The sequence below is a fragment of the Bos indicus x Bos taurus genome, chromosome 16, assembly GCF_003369695.1.
Source record: "Bos indicus x Bos taurus breed Angus x Brahman F1 hybrid chromosome 16, Bos_hybrid_MaternalHap_v2.0, whole genome shotgun sequence".
Taxonomy (NCBI): Eukaryota; Metazoa; Chordata; class Mammalia; order Artiodactyla; family Bovidae; genus Bos; species Bos indicus x Bos taurus.
The window spans coordinates 62,763,104-62,779,171 of NC_040091.1; positions in this window are offsets into that span (position 1 = coordinate 62,763,104).

The following is a 16,068-nucleotide window of genomic DNA, read 5'->3' on the forward strand; positions in this document are numbered from 1 at the left end:
GTAGCCGAGAAGGAAGCCAAAGGTAGTGAATGATTAGCAGAGCTGGCAGACAGTTCCAGGATCTGTGGACACTGAGTGCCTGAAGAGTTTTGTGAGGAAAACTCAGGTTGACCACAGGAACCCATAGAAGTCCTTCTCAGCCAGGTTGCTCCATGGTGAGACTTCCCTTAGATCTGCGCCCCCCAGCCACCACCCCATGTAATTGAAGGCCCCTAGGCACAGCCACTGCCATTTGTCTGGCATGAAATACCAGAATAAGCCAGAATGCCTTCAGAAATTCAGTAAATATGAATTTACTAACTGCTGTGGATTCTACTGAGTACAGCAGGCATATAAAAAAGTATATGATGTTAGTTATCCTCAAAGGGCTTACCATTTGAAGGCACACATCTCTACACACACACACACATACTCTCAAACAAAACATTAGGGAAGTATTTAGACTACCTTGATTCTATAATAATCAAATGTCACATAGGTAATTTTAAATTTTCTAAAGCATTTGATAAAATTCAACACATTGATGATAAACTCTTACCAAAGTGGGTACAGAAGGGAACATATCTCAACATAATATAAGGTATTTATGACAAACCCACAGCTTACATATTACTCAACAGTGAAAAGCTGAAAGCTTTTCTGCTAAAATCTAGAACAAAATAAAGATGCCCACTCTCACCACTTCTATTTAACATAGTGTTGGAGGTCCTAGTCACAGTAATCAGGTAAGAAAAAGAAAAGTTACGCAAAGTAGAAGGGAATAGGTAAAATTGTCACTATATGCAGATGACATGATACTATAAATAGAAAACCATAAAGACTCCAAAATTACTAGAACTGATAAATGAATTCAGCAAGGTAACAGTATAGGATAAACATTAACATGCAGAAATCCATTGCATTTCTTTGCACTAACAATGAAATATCAGAAAGGGAGAATAAAAAAAAAAAATCCCTTTTAAAATCACTTCAAAAAAACTTAGAAATAAACCTGACCAAGGAGGTGAAAGACCTATATGCTGAGAAATATAAAACATTGATAAAGGAAACTGCTGCTGCTGCTAAGTCGCTTCAGTCGTGTCCAACTCTGTGTGACCCCATAGACGGCAGCCCACTAGGCTCCTCTGTCCCTGGATTCTCCAGGCAAGAACACTGGAATGGGTTGCCATTTCCTTCTCCAATGCATGAAAGTGAAAGTGAAAGTGAAATCGCTCAGTCGTGCCTGACTTAGCAGCCCCATGGACTGCAGCCTACCAGGTTCCTCCATCCATGGGATTTTCCAGGCAAGAGTACTGGAGTGGGTTTCCGTTGCCTTCTCCAAAGGAAACTGAAGATGATACCAAAAAATGGAAAAATGTCCCATGCTCTTGGAAGAATTCATATTGTTAAAATGGCCATACTGTGTAAATTAATCTACATATTTAATGTGATCTTTATCAAATTACCCATGACTTTTTTCACAGAACTAGAACAAATAATCCTAAAATTTATATCAAACCACAAAAGACCCAGAATTACCGAAGAAATCCTGAGGAAAAAGAACAAACCTGGAGGCATAACCCTCCCAGACTTCAGACAAGACTACAAAGCTACAATAACCAAAACACTGTGGTCTTGGCAGAAAAACAGACGTATGGGTTAATGGACAAGAAAGACGGCCCAAAACACCCATGATCAATTAACCTTCCACAAAGGAAGCAATAATATACAATGGAGAAAAGACAGTCTCTTAGCAAGTTGGGAAAGTCTGGACAACTGCATGTAAATCTATGAAGTTAGAACACTCCCTCACGCCATACACAAAAATAAAATGGCTTAAAGACTCAAATATAAGACATGACACAATAAAACTCCTAGAAGAGAACATAGGCCAAATATTATTAGTAATGTTTTCTTAGGTCTCCCACAGCAATAGAAATAAAACCAAAAATAAACGAATGAGACCTAATTAAACTTAAAAGCTTTTGCACAGCAAAGGAAACCATAAACAAAGCAAAAAGACAACCTATGGACTGGGGGAAAATATTTGCAAATAATATGACCAACAAGGGCTTAGTTTTTCAGAATATACAAACAGCTCATACAAGTCAGTAACAAAAGAATTAAACAGTCTATTTTTTTGTAAAAGGGCATTTCTCCAAAAGAAGACATACAAATAACCAGTAGGCATATGAAAAGATGCTCAATATCACTAATTATTAGAGGAATGCAATCAGAATTACAAGATTTCACCTCACACCAATCAGAATGACCATTATTAAAAAGTCTGCACTTAACAAATGCTGGAGAGGGTGTGGAGAAAAGGCAACCCTCCTACACTGTTGGTGGGAATGTAAATTTGTGCAGCTGGAGTACAGAGGCTCTTTTAAAAGCTAAAAATAGAGTTGCCATATGATCCAGCAACCCCACTCCTGGGCATATATTTGGAGAGAGCTATAATTTGAAAGCATACTTGTAACCCAATGTTCATAGCAGCACTATTTACAATAGTCAAGATATGGAAGCCACTTAAATGTCCATTGATAGATGAATGGATAAAGAAGATGTGATATATACATACAATGGAATACTGCTCAGCCATAAAGAAGAATTATTGCCATTTGCAGCAACATGGATTTAACTCAAGACTATCATACTAAGTGAAGTAAGTTGGTAAAACAAATACCATATGATACCCTTTATAAATGGAATCTGAAATATGATAAAAATGAACTTATTTACAAAGCAGAAACAGACTCAGAGACATGGAAAACAAACTTATGGCTACCAAAGGGGAGAAGGGGTGGAAGAGGGATAAATTAGGAGTTTGGGATTAGCAGATACACACTGCCATATATAAAACAGATAAACAACAAATTCCCACATAACTCCTGGAACTAGATTCAATATCCTATAATACACCATAATGGGAAAGAACATGAAAAAGGACATACATATTATGTAACACATATAATGCATATACATTATATGATATATATATAACTGAAGCACTTTACTATATACCAGAAACTGACACAACTTTGTAAATCAACTATACTTCCATAAAAAATTTAGAAGTAAAAAATATCTTCTAACAGCAACATTAAAAAGATGAAATTAGTTTTAATAAGATATATGTAACTCAATATGTCCACAATATCATTTCAACATGTAATATAAAAGTTATAAAAATTATTTTTAATAAATGAAGTATTTGATTCCATATCTCATACTAAGTGTACAAACTCATGTTATATTTTACACATAACAGCACATTTCATTTCAGACAAGCCGTGTTACATGCTCAATAGCTACACGTGGTTGGTGCCCACCATATTGTATTATGTAGATTCAGACACTATAGAATGACAAGTTGAGTGAATTTTAAAGTTTTAGTGAAAAGAACAGTTCCTGGTGGGGGTAGAAGTTTGTTCAGAAACAGTATCTAGACAGCTACACTATAAACTCAATGGTTGTAGGATTTTAGTATGGTGCTGAACATCTTCTGGTTTACTTTCTGTTTGCAAGGGGCACTATCATTATCATCAGCATCAAAAAATGACTACAACTCACCTTGCTGCTAGGCAGAAACCCACCGCAGGAGGAGAGCAAGCCAGAGGTGGGGCCTTGAGCAAAACCACACTGGGAGTGGGTCTGTGGAAATCAGAATAAGGTCAGAGCCCATCTGTTTATGTGCCAGATTTTCATCTTAATTTCAAATAAGCATTACTAAGCCTTGGGGTTTGTCACTAACTTACCAAAACAAAGCCATGAGAGATGGAAACAAGATTCTTATTTCTTAGTTTGAAAGGACATATTTGGTTTATTTATCCTGGCACACCAATTCATAATTCTCCTCTTTGAAATTTCCTATAATAGGAGCTTCATACCTCATTGCATAACCATGGCTTAGGTTTCACAGTTGGTATAATAGATTTCTGGAACTCTCTTGCTTTTTCCATAATCCAGCAGATGTTGGCAATTTGATCTCTGGTTCTTCTGCCTTTTCTAAAACCAGCTTGAAGTTCACAGTTCACATATTGCTGAAGCCTGGTTGAAGAATTTTGAGCATTACTTTACTAGCATGTGAGATGAGTACAATTGTGTGGTAGTTTGAGCATTCTTTGTCATTGCCTTTCTTTGGGATTGGGATGAAAACTGACCTTTTCCAGTCCTGTGGCCACTGCTGAGTTTTCCAAATTTGCTGGCATATTGAGTGCAGCACTTTCACAGCATCATCTTTCAGGATTTGAAAGAGCTCAACTCGAATTCCATCACCTCCACTAGCTTTGTTCGTAGTGATGCTTTCTAAGGCCCACTTGACTTCACATTCCAGGATGTCTGGCTCTAGGTCAGTGATCACACCATCATGATTATCTGGGTCATGAACATCATTTTTGTACAATTCTGTGTATTCTTGCCATCTCTTCTTAATATCTTCTGCTTCTGTTAGGTCCATACCATTTCTGTCCTTTATTGAGCTCATCTTTGCATGAAATGTTCCCTTGGTATCTCTAATTTTCTTGAAGAGATCTCTAGTCTTTCTCATTCTGTTGTTTTCCTCTATTTCTTTGCATTGATCGCTGAGGAAGGCTTTCTTATCTCTTCTTGCTATTCTTTGGACTCTGCATTCAGATGCTTGTATCTTTCCTTTTCTCCTTTGCTTTTCGCTTCTCTTCTTTTCACAGCTATTTGTAAGGCCTCCCCAGACAATTTGTGTGCAGGTCAGGAAGCAACAGTTAGAACTGAACATGGAACAACAGACTGGTTCCAAATAGGAAAAGGAGTACATCAAGGCTGTAACTTATTTGACTTTTATGCAGAGTACATCATGAGAAACGCTGGACTGGAAGAAGCACAAGCTGGAATCAACATTGCCGGGGGAAATATCAATAACCTCAGATATGCAGATGACACCACCCTTATGGCAGAAAGTCAAGAGGAACTAAAAAGCCTCTTGATGAAAGTGAAAGTGGAGAGTGAAAAAGGTGGCTTAAAGCTCAACATTCAGAAAATGAAGATCATGGCATCCGGTCCCATCACTTCATGGGAAATAGATGGGGAAACAGTGGAAACAGTGTCAGACTTCATTTTTGGGGGCTCCAAAATCACTGCAGATGGTGACTGCAACCATGAAATTAAAAGACACTTACTCCTTGGAAGGAAAGTTATGACCAACCTAGATAGCATATTCAAAAGCAGAAATATTACTTTGCCAACAAAGTTTCGTCTAGTCAAGGCTATGGTTTTTCCAGTAGTCATGTATGGATGTGAGAGTTGGACTGTGAAGAAGGCTGAGTGCCAAAGAATTAATGGTTTTGAACTGTGGTGTTGGAGAAGACTCTTGAGAGTCCCTTGGACTGTCAGGAGATCCAACCAGTCCATTCTGAAGGAGATCAGCCCTGGGATTTCTTTGGAAGGAATGATGCTAAAGCTGAAACTCCAGTACTTTGGCCACCTCACGCGAAGAGTTGACTCATTGGAAAAGACTCTGATGCTGGGAGGGATTGAGGGCAGGAGGAGAAGAGGACGACAGAGGATGAGATGGCTGGATGGCATCACTGACTCGATGGATGTGAGTCTGGGTGAACTCCAGGAGTTGGTGATAGACAGGGAGGCCTGGCGTGCTGCGATTCATGGGGTCGCAAAGAGTCAGACACGACTGAGCAACTGAACTGAACTGAACTGCACTGATAATAGATTTCAGGGTGATCACATTTCAACAGCTGCTTTTTTTTCCTGAAAACTTTTGGCAAGGTGGGACCACGTACTCATGTTATCTCTGTTATACCTATTTCTTCCTTTACGGCTATGGTATTAACTCTCACCCATGGCTGAGGACAGAACTCAAGGACCCTGAGTCTGTTCCTCCATAGATCAATCCTTTTCCACCCCAGAATATGCATCCCCAAATTAAGAGTTAACCTTTGTGCTGTCTTGTGAAGGATTCTTAATTCTGCAATTTGGGAACCCCACTGTAAACTTCAAAATTCCCTGTGAGAGATGCGTCTGTCTCACCACTGAATATTCTTGTTCTCCTCCCACAATATAGGGTGTTGCTGGGGAAGTTGCTACCCAGCCAGGGACCATGTTATTCGACAATTCTGTGACTGAGTCTGGGCCAGTGGGACGTGTATGAAATTGATATACACCGCTTCAAGACATGGCCCATAGAAACCTCTCTCCTATTTTTCATCCTTTCTTTTTCCATATCTGCTGGCTGAATACAGAAGATTGTGAGGCACTAGAGAAGAACAGAGTCACAAGATAGGAAGAGTCTGACTTCTGAGAGGCTAGGTGAAAGGCTGCCTGTGCTACTGTGTGCTTAGTCACTCAGTCATGTCCGACTCTTTGTGACGCCATGGACGGTAGCCCGCCAGGGTCCTCTGTCCATGGGGTTCTCCAGGCAGGAATACTGAAGTGGGTTGTATTTCCTTCCAGGGGATCTTTCCAACCCAGGACTCAAACCCAGGTCTCTTATCTCCTGCATTGGCAGATGGGTTCTTTACCTCTAATGCCATCTGGGAAGTTGATCTACTAACTAGAAATGCTGGCATTTAATTTTATGAGTGTGGGAGAAATAACCTTCTGTAGTGGTAAGCTGATGTGATTTAAGGGTTTATCTGTTTTAAATCAATTAATCTACATTGTCTACCAAGCCTCCAACAGGCCCACTGGGAGTTGATATAAATGTATCTCTTGGCCATCAACTTTGATGTGCAGACTACCTGAAGGGTGAAGTTGGTTGCTCCCACCCAACTCCCTCCTGGCCTTCAGTATCCCGAAGTCTAGAATTCTCATGTACCCTGTCCATGCCACAGTTTCTGAGGCCAGGAAGGTGAATTCTCAAAGTTGCCTTGGAACTACGGATAGAGAGCACAAGAACTTGATGGTCCCAAAGCTTCTCATTCTCATTATGACCTTTGCTTCATTTTGGACACAATCTTCCAATAATAGGGCCACACATCTTAATGAAGTACAGTGTTTCTCATCATTGACCAGTGTTGGATAAACCTTCACCCCAAGGACTTCCCTGGTGGCCCAATGACTGAGACTCTGTGCTGCCAATGCAGGGGGCCTGGATTCATGGTCAGGGAACTAGGGGCTTCCCCAGTGGTGCTAGTGGTAAAGGATCCCCCTGCCAATGCAAGAGATGTAAGAGACCTAGGTTCAATCCCTGGGTCAGGAAGATCCCCTGGAGGAGGGCATAGCAACCCACTCCAGTAGTCATACCTGGAGAATCCCATGGACAGAGGAGCCTTGTGGGCTTAGAGTCGCCAAGAGTCAGACATGATTGAAGTGGCTTAACATGCATGTATGCAGGAAACTAGGTCCCACAATTAAGAGTTTGTTTGTTGCATACTACGATGAAGATCGAAGATCCCCAGTGCCAACCCAGCACAGGCAAATAAATAAATATTTTTAAAACAAACAAGCAAAAACCCACTTTACCTGAAACTAATGCTACCAGTAATTAGTTTTTTTATTGCTGTGCCACAAATTAGCATATAATTAGGAGTTTAACCAACATGAATTTATTATCTCACATTTTCCATGGGTCAGGAATCTAATATGGGTTAGTTGAGTCCTTTGCTCAAAATCTCATCAAGCTGAAATTAAGGTGTTAGCTGGCTCAGGATCCTCTTGCAAGCTCACTGGCTGTTGGCAGAATTCAGCTCCTTGCTGTTCTATCTTGCTGGCTGTAAGTGACTAAAGGTTTGCCCACACTTCCTTGCCATGTGACCCTCATTGGAAGTTCACAGCTTGCTTTTGTCCAGGCCAACAGGAGTGTATCTCCTTGATGATTCACCTTGTAATGACCTCACCTGACTAAGTCAGACCTATTCAGGACACTTCCTTTTCAGTAACTTACAATTCAACTGATTAGTATCATGGAAGTGATATTCCGTTATATTCTGTAGTCCCACTCACACTCAAGGGGAGGAGATTATACAGAACATGTATACCTGGGGCAGGAATCTTGGGAGCCATCTAGAATTCTGCTTACCACACCATCCAATCCTCCTTTTTGTTCATTATTATAAGTTGCAATATAATTGCATATCTTTGTGTCATTCTCATTATTATATTATTATATTGCTAATACCTTCATAGTAGTAGTAGTGTTAGTCACTCAATCGTGTCCAACCAGGGAATTTTCCCGACCCAGCGACTGAACTTGAGTCTCCTGCATTGCAGGCAGGTACTTTACCATCTGAGCCTTTTAGTACCTGGAAAATAGCAACTCGTTGAGGATTTTTTCATTGAATTAATTAATCCTTTGGTCTTGATTGAATTTGGATGACCCGCTTAATGTGTTACCTGCAAGATTACAAAATTAATCTCCTGCATTGTATGTTTACTTTTGTGAAATTCATTTGTAAAAATGTTTCTCTTTTCATTGTTTCAAATATCTGGGAGTAAATTCTGTTTAAGGCTTTTGGCCTCCAGTGCAATTACTTCACTGGTGTTTCAGATAGAGTGCCAGCAGGAAATAGATGGCAACCCAAGCAGGGATAGTTCAAGGAAGGCTTTAATTTTTATTTTTTCTGAATTGTGTGGCCTGAGGGATCTTAGCTCCCTGAGTAGGGATGGAACCTGCACCCACTGCAGTGGAGGCACAGCCTCTTAACTAGTGGATCACCAGGAAAATCCCAAAGGAAGATTCAATAAAGGTACTTCTCTTATAGATGTGGATAGGGTATGTGAAGTGAAGTGAAAGTCGGATCAGTCATGTCTGACTCTTTGCGACCCCACGGACTGTAGCTCACTGGTTTCCTCTGTCCATGGAATTCCCCAGGCAAGAATACTGGAGTGGGTAGCCATTCCCTTCTCCAGGGGATCTTCCCAACCCAGGGATCAAATTCCTGTCTCTGGCATTGCAGGCAGATTCTTTACCATCTGAGCCACCAGGGAAGCCCAAAAAGGATAGCTGAGTAACCACTGGAGCTATTACAACCTCTCGGGCCCAAGGGACATGAAATGAGAGAAGTTCCTCGGTGTGTGCAAGGACAGCATCATGGGTTGAATGATGGCCTCCAAGAAGATATTTTCAAGTGTTAACCCCAGAACCTGTGAACGTGACCTTATTTGGCAAAGGGCTGTTTGCAGACATAATTAAAGATCTTGAGGTAAGATTATCCTAGATTTAGAGTGTGTTCTAAACCAATGACAGATGAGCTTATAAGAGAAAGGCAGAGGGAGGTTTGAAACACAGAGGCACACAGAGGAGCAACGTGAAGGTGGAGGCAGACAGTGGAGTGATGTATCTATAAGCTAAGGAACACCAAGGATTTCCAGCAGCCATCAGAAGTTAGGACAGAAGCATGGGACAGATGTTCTCTGAGAGCCTCCAGACAGGAGCAGTGCTGACTGCACCTTGATGTTGGACTTCTGGCAACCATAACTGTGAGAGCATAAATTCATGTTGTTTTAAGCCACCAAGTGTGTGGTCACTTGTTATGGCAGCTTAGGAAACTAATACTGATTGTGTTGTGGTGGAGGGGTACGGCCACCCTGAAGTGACCCCAGAGGTAGAAGCTAGGAGAATAATACCCCAATCTCACTCTTATTTCCATCCTCCTACTGGGGCTAGTCATTGGCCAAAAGCCAGAGGATAAGTGAGCTCAGTGATGTGTAATATACAAAGCCAGTCTCCTGGGAGAGGAAGCAGGATAGAGGAGAAAAATGAATTTGAAGGGGCAAATTAAAAGTATATGGCACACCTCTTTTTTCACTTTCATGCATTGGAGAAGGAAACGGCAGCCCACTCCAGTGTTCTTGCCTGGAGAATCCCAGGGACGGGGGAGCCTGGTGGGCTGTCGTCTCTGGGTTCACACAGAGTCGGACATGACTGAAGCGACTTAGCAGCAGCAGCAGACTAACCATAGATTCTGATTTGTCTGGAGTAGTTTGATTTTTACCTGTTGTTTCAGTGGAAAAATTAGTTTTGTATTTTTTCTCCTCAAGCGTCCAAGGTTGAGTGATAAATTATATAGTCACACTAATTATAGGTTAAAATCCAATTGGTTCATTATTCAAATGGAGATAAAATCAGCTGTAGTGTATATATGTTAAGCAAGTCACACCTATCAATATGTTTTTTCTCTTGACTACCCTATGGTCCTAACCATTCTTGACAGCTGTAAGAACTTTTAAGACTTTCTGAAGTTAACAAGAATACATCTGTCTCCAAAACCTGCATCATATGCCCTGTATTTCTTGCATTTAACTTTTTTCACTTCATCTTGGAGATCTTTTCATGTCAGGACACAGGTCTCCCCTATTCCTTTTAACTTCTACATTGTACCCCATAATTTATTTACCCATCCCTCTATTGGTCAACATTTATTATTTAAAGTTATCTATGGACACAGTGCTTCAGTACCTGTTCTTGTACATGCTTTTTGTGTAGATGTGTGAGTATTTCTAGAATATACACTGTATCAGAGTTCTTAGCTACAGACAACAGAATCCATTCTGGCTAGTTTAAAGGAAAGGAATTCATTATAGAATCATTAGGAAGGCTGGAAAAAGACTCCAGGTTAAGTTTGAAGGACTAATGCCCAGAATTTCACTGTTAGATGGGCTTAAGTTGTTGCTTCTGGCACTGACCTCAGAACTACAGGCAAATCAGTTTGGTGATGGACAGAGGTTTCCATCTTTGCCAGTACTCTTGTTACCGAACAGAGACCTCATATGGATTCAGTTTCCTTACATTGCTCAATTCTGAGTTGAAGTATTAAGTGGGTGTGTCTAATTGGTCATATACCTGGACCCTCAGTTCAGGTCGGTTCAGTCACTCAGTCGTGTCTGACTCTTTGTAACCCCATGGACTGCAGCACGCCAGGCCTCCCTGTCTATCACCAACTCCCATAGTTTACTCAAACTCATGTCCATTGAGTCGGTGATGCCATCCAACCATCTCATCCATTGTCATCCCCTTCCCCTCCCGCCTCAATCTTTCCCAGCATCAGGGTCTTTTCAAAGGAGTCAACTCTTTGCATCAGGTGGCCAAAGCACTGGAGTTTCAGCTTCAACATCAGTCCTTCCAATGAACACTCAGGACTGATCTCCTTTAGGATTGACTGGTTGGATCTCCTTGCAGTCCAAGGGACTCTCAAGAGTCTTCTCCAACACCACAGTTCAAAAGCATCAATTCTTTGGTGCTCAGCTTTCTTTATATGTGAGAGTCCAACTCTCACATCCATACATGACTACTGGAAAACCATAGCCTTGACTAGATGGACTTTTCTTGGCAATGTCTTTGCTTTTTAATATGCTGTGTAGGTTGGTCATAACTTTCCTTCCAACGAGTAAGTGTCTTTTAATTCCATGGATGCAGTCATCATCTGCAGTGATTTTGGAGCTCAAAAAAGTAAAGTCTGCCACTGTTTCCCCATCTATTTGCCATGAAGCAATGGGACCAGATGCCGTGATCTTAGTTTTCTGAATTTTGAGTTTTAAGTTGAGTTTTAAGTCATCTTTTTCACTCTCCTCTTTCACTTTCATTAAGAGGCTCTTTAGTTCTTCACTTTCTGCCATAACAGTGGTGTCATCTGCATATCTGAGGTTATTGATATTTCTCCCGTCAATCTGGATTTCAGCTTGTGCTTCATCCAGCCCAGAATTTCTCATGATGTAGTCTGCATATAAGTTAAATAAGCAGGGTGACAATATACAGCCTTGACATACTCTTTTTCCTATTTGGAACCAGTCTGTTGTGCCATGTCCAGTTCTAACTGTTGCTTCTTGACCTGCATACAGATTTCTCAAGAGGCAGGTTAGGTGGTCTGGTATTCCCATCTCTTTCAGAATTTTCCACAGTTTATTGTAATACACACAGTCAAAGGCTTTGGCATAGTCAATAAAGCAGAAATAGATGTTTTTTCTGGAACTCTCTTGCTTTTTTGATGATCCAATGGATGTTGGCAATTTGATCTCTGGTTCCACTGGCTTTTCTAAAACCTGGACCCTAGCTGACTACAAAGGAGGTGAGGGGTTAAAAGCAGATATCTATCAGGAAGGCAGTCCTGAAAAAATGGAAATAATCAAAATGTTAGGAGGCTATTTCAAAGATGTTGTTAGGTTCACATGACAAATGTCCACTGCAGGTAGCAGGAAGTGGAATTGTTTGCTTGAAAGATCAATGCATTTTAAATTCTGGCACACCAAATGTCTGTCAAAGTGACTTTAAGAAAATGTGGACCAATTCATATTTCTACCTACATTATATGATAATTCCTTTTAGTCGTTGAGGCAAAACTGCCTCACCAGAGACATAGGACAAAGCACAATGTATCTGTAACAAAGGAGAGAAGAGCAAAACTCAGGCTGTCTACTCTCCTCTCTCTTGCTCTTGTTGTTCAGTCACCCGGTTGTGTCCAACTCTTTGCAACCCCATGGACTGCAGCACACCAGGCCTCCCTGTCCCTCATCATCCCCTGAAGTTTGCCCAAGGTCATGTCCATTGCATCAGTGATGCCATCCAGCCAACTCATCCTCTGATGCCCTCTCCTTCTGCCCTCTTGCTTGAGTGATCTTCAAGTTTTGGGATATATATATATATAGCTAACTAACTTCTACCTACTTTTATCATCTCCTTCTGGTCACTGCTCCCTGACAGAATGGAAAGTTCTTGACAGGAGTCTATACTTTTAGTGAGCTGGTTCTCACTGTTCCATTCCACTCTAGTACACTGAGAACTAATTGACTTCTGCCAAAGGAGGAAGCTGAATATTTCCCAGTATGCACCTGTGAGAATATATGCTCTCATGAGGTCTGTTTGGGTCTTTGAGATGTTTCTGGTTGTGCTTGTCTTTCTCTCTCATGGCTTGCTTTCTTCTGCTACTGTCCAGTACTTAGAGGAGCAGTGGACAGGTACATGAACACAGAGACTATCCAGAAAAGCCCTGGGTTATACTAAAACATTTGCACATCATTTAAGATCCCTTACTTATTCTCTGATCATATTGAAAGCATAAAACTTTATAAACATTTGGGAGTGTGCTCACATTATACATATTGAGTATCTGTCCAGCCTCTTCATTTTTCTATAAAAGACAGATTTACGGGACCACCAAAAAAGCCCTTCACTTGCCCCTAAATCTCCACTGGACAATAGATGAATAGAAAAACTACCTTTGAGATTAATTTTGGATATGAGTTATTTCTTATTAACATGCAAATGTGTTGAGACAAGTAGATTCATTGAACAACTTATATTTAATATGAATTAGCTCATCAACCTTATTCTCATCTGCTGTGTGTCTTATACATATATAGGTAGAAAGAGTTCTAAGCACTAGGTGAATTCATCTGCATTTATAGAATTGTGTTCGAGGTAAGAGTCTTCTTATAAGGGGGATAGTGAAGATCAAGGTACAGGGAATGTGAGGCATGCCCTGGGCACACCAAAGGTTTTAGGTTTGTTGTAAGAGGTACGTGGAATAGGAGTTTCTCTCGGAGGGGTAGGTGCTCTGAGAGGAGAAGTCCATCATTCAATGTGAATGATGGTGACATCAAACAGTCTTCTGCATAATCGATTCTCTCTCCTTACTGTGTAAGCAATGCTGTGCGCAGAGAGGCAGCACTCATATCCGATAGCACTCCTAGTGGAGAGGAGATTTTACACCCAGGTCACAGCACTGCCTGAGAGCCTTCAGTCTTATCTTTCAGCTTCTCCCTTTCCTGCATCTCTTTAATATCAGAGAATCCAATCTGTCCATGCTCTTGAGGATGAAGGTCATTTCTTAACTGAGGGAGAGTTAAGAAATTTCACACACAAATCCCACTTTGAGTGTGATTTGAGTGTGAAATCACATAGAATTGTGTTCAAGGTAAGAGTCGTCTTGTAAGGGGATAGTGAGTGTGAAAATGCTGCGGTAGAGTTTAAGATTGCTTTACGAAGTGCTTGCCTGCCTTATTCCGTTTTAACTTCAAACTGTTTTCTTTTTCTTATGCAAGTGTGGCATACATTGGCTAACAATTCGTCACATTCATTTCCGTTTTCTTTGCTGATAAACTACATTTTCCACCTGTCTTAAAGGTGGATGCAGCCTTGCAGTTGGGCCAATGGAGTTTGAATGGAAATGACATATATTACTTTCTGGTCACATCCATAAAATCCTTTTTCACATACTCTTCCATGCTATTTTCCTTTCCTCTGGATTTATACAGAATATCACAGCTTATTTGAAAGTCTTATGGTGTTGAGGTTGGAGGAGCCACATGATAAAAGGAACAGGTTTCCTGGGATACTCCTTTTAGCAAGCCTGTACATTGTTCAGGAATACTCATTTTAGACTATATGTGGTCAGGAATAAACCTTTTTTTGATTAAGAAATGGAAAATTTTCACATTGTTTGTTATAGCAGCTAGTTTACCTGAACTAATGCAAAACTTATATGTAGTCTTTATAGGAAAATTGTAAAAAAATCAATAAGCAAAGATGAGAGAAAAAATAAGTAATTCCAAGCCTAATGATAGCCACTGTTAATTTATATTTTACTATAGAATACTAGCTTTTAAGAAGGCAGTATGGTGAATTGGTGGGTGGGGGCAGAAATGACTGGAAGTAAATCAGGAATCCAGTCTTATTTTCCTCCTAAATACCAGAGCTTTAGTTTCTCTTTAGAAAAAGGAAAGACCTTTGTCCTCTGTGTTATTTAAGGAAGGGAGGAAGGATGCAGGGAAGGGAAGTGTAGGGATGGAAATGGAAGAGAAAAGGGAGGGAAAGAGAGAGAAAGAGGGAGGGAAACATGCAGTTGTAGCCTAGAAGGGAGTGATTTTGTCACCCCACAATTTTTCCTTCTTAGCTCATGATCAAAACACTCAGACAACTTCGAAGAGCTGAACTCTCAGGGCAGAGGGGGTACAGTGACATGCACGTGACACTGTGATGAGCAAACAAGAGGGGAGAAATCTCCGGTATCCTCTTTGGTTCTTGCCTTTGCTCTAGGGAGTTGAGCTGCTCGGAGCAGAAGTGGCCTTCTGTGCAGCAAAGGCCATTGCTCCACCAAGTATTTATTAGCAAAGAGCCAGTGTACTTTTCTGAGTAGTCCCATTCTACCTAGTTGGGACGGCAGATGTCAAAAAAAACCTTTTTTAGATCACTCATAATGAGATCTCCAGCACATCAGAGCTGTAGGTCTAAGTGACATAGTGGACATTGAGGGACAAGCAGATACCACTCATCTCCTGACCACCATATTTATCTCCACCTCTTAGCCATTTCTGGAAACTGTGAGTCAGTGGCCAGAGGATGAGAGAGAACCAGTTACACTGACCCAGCAGCAATGTGAGGTTGAAAGTGGCACGTATGAGGACAAGGAGCCCCACTTCAGGTCCCGTCCAGGTTTCTCAGGCCCCCACCTTGGCCAGGCACCAAGCTGCATGATGTTCATTAAAACACGAACATCCTGATCAAGACTTTGAAGATAGGAATCGCCCACCCCAAACCAGACAGGGCCCATGAGTAGCCAAGAAGGAAGTCAGAGGTAGTGAATGATTAGCAGAGCTGGCAGACAGCTCCAGGGTCTGTGGACACTGAGTACCTGGAAGAAGTTTCAGGAGGAAAATTCAGGTTGACCACAGGAGCCCACGGAAGTCCTTCATGGTCTGGCTGTTCCATGGTGAGATTCAGCCTCAGACCTGCCTCCCCTAGCCCCCACCCCATGTTCTCAAGGGGCCCCAAGGCACAGCCACTGCCATTTGTCTGGCATGAAATACCTGAATGAGCCACAATGCCTTCAGAAGTTCAGTAAATATGAATTTACTAAATCTTGACCTCAGAAAGCTTCCGATATAGTTAAAAATATAGTACACTCAGACATGCACAGGAAATACACAACTTATACATTACTTAGACAATGTTATGCTGAGTGATGCATAGAGTGCAGGTTAGAATAGTTCATTGACATGACAGGAGTGTTCCTGGGGAAAGGTCAAGGTTAGTCAGAGTCAGTGGTCAGTAGTCTTAGAAAACTATCAGAAGCTCAGGGAAGGTTTTAGTGTCAAGTTCTTTCAAAAGTCTTTATACCACTTAGAAGAATTCTTCATTTTTTATTGTTGCAGGGCCAATATGGCTAA